The 1677-nt window shown below is 33.1% G+C and overlaps 1 pseudogene; it reads left to right on the top strand.

The window, feature by feature from the left end:
• The first annotated feature begins 1116 nt into the window (after nt 1-1116).
• Nucleotides 1117-1677, top strand: part of LOC102866457 — a 5990-nt pseudogene continuing 5429 nt past the window's right edge.

The following is a 1677-nucleotide window of genomic DNA, read 5'->3' as shown; positions in this document are numbered from 1 at the left end:
TTGAGTAGTCTATAAATTCTGGAATGGTAGGATTGTCATTTTCACAATGTTGAGTCTTCCTATCCATGAGCAAGGAATATTCATCCAACTTCTCCAGGTCTCTTTTTGTTTCTTGTAGTAATGTTTTGTAATTTTCTTTGAATAGATCCTTTGTGCTTCTGGTTAGATTTACTCCCAAGTATTTAATCTTGATTAGTTATTGTGAAGGGTACTGATTTTCTTAGCTTCAGATTTGTATTCTCTTCATCACTGTCGAGAAATCCAACTAATTTTTCTTTGTTGATCTTGTATCCTGCTACCATACTGAATTGGTCAACTATGTCAAATAGTTTTCTTGCTGAGTCTTTAGGGTTTTCTAGGTATACTATCATATCATCTGCATAGAGAGATAATTTTACTTCCTCTTTGCCAATTTGGATACCTCTTATTTCCTTCTCTTGTCTTACTGTTATCACTAAGACTTCCAATACAATATTGAATAAAAGAAGTGATAGTGGGCAGCCTTGCCTAGTTTCTGTTCTTAAAGAGAATGTCTTTTACCTCCCTCCACTGAGAACGATGTTGGCTCTAGTGTTTGCATACGTTTTGCTATATTGAAGAAATTCCCCTCTAATCCTATTTTTTTGAGTATTTTAATCAGGAAAGGGTGTTGGATTTTGTCAAAGGCCTTTTCTGCATCAATTGGGAGGATCATGTGCTTCTTGTTCTTTGCTTTGTTAATGTGATGAATTGCTTTGGTTGTTTTTCTTACGTTGAACCATCCTTGCATCCCTGTTATGAATCCCACTTGATCATGGTGAATTATTTCTTTGATGTATCATTGGAGTCTATTGGCCAAGATGTTATTCAGGATTTTTGCAACTATGTTTATAAGAGATATCTGCCTATTGTTTTTTATTTTAGTGGTGTCCTTTCCTTGCTCTGGTATAAAGAATATGTTTGCTTCTTACAATGAGTGTGGGAGAATTCCATCTTTTCTATTTTCTGAAATAGTTTATGTAGACTTGGTGACTGTTCTTCCCTGACTGTTTGGTAAAATTCACGTGTAAAGCCATCTGGTCCAAGACTTTTTTTCGCTGGAAGCTGTTTTATTACCTTTTCAATTTATTTTGTAATATGTCTGTTCAGGTGTTCAATTTCGGTTTGTCTCAGTATGGTAGGTTGTGCCTTTATAAGTATTTGTCCATTTCCTCTAGGTTTTTATATTTTTTGAGTATAATGTTTCATAATCTTCTGTTAGTCTTTTTATTTTAGTTGGTTCTGTTGTGATGTTGCCCGTTTCATCTCTTATTCTGATTATTTTTGTCTTTTCCTTCTTTTCTTTTGTTAGTTTTGCTAGTACTTTGTTGATTTTATTGATCTTTTCAAAGAACCAACTCCGGGTTTTTTTGATGGTTTCAATTGTTTTTCAGTTTTCTATTTCATTAATTTCTGCTAATTTTTGTATAATTTCAGGTTTTTAAAAGGATATCTGGTTTTCTTACTGTTATTTATCAATTTGTTGGAGAATTTGGGGTTAGAGAGTCAATGGCCATTTTCCCCTGACTTTTGATGTGTTTGCTTATTGCTGTAAATTGAACTCTGATTACTACTTTGGCTGTTTCCCAGAAGTTTTGGTAAGTGGTGTCTTTATTGTCATTTGTTTCAAGAAATTTTTTTTAATTTATTTACTTTTTT

Source organism: Elephantulus edwardii, unplaced genomic scaffold (genome assembly GCF_000299155.1).
Source record: "Elephantulus edwardii isolate Elephantulus edwardi_28Jun2011 unplaced genomic scaffold, EleEdw1.0 scaffold00337, whole genome shotgun sequence".
Taxonomy (NCBI): domain Eukaryota; kingdom Metazoa; phylum Chordata; class Mammalia; order Macroscelidea; family Macroscelididae; genus Elephantulus; species Elephantulus edwardii.
This window is presented reverse-complemented; position numbering and strand designations above follow the sequence as displayed.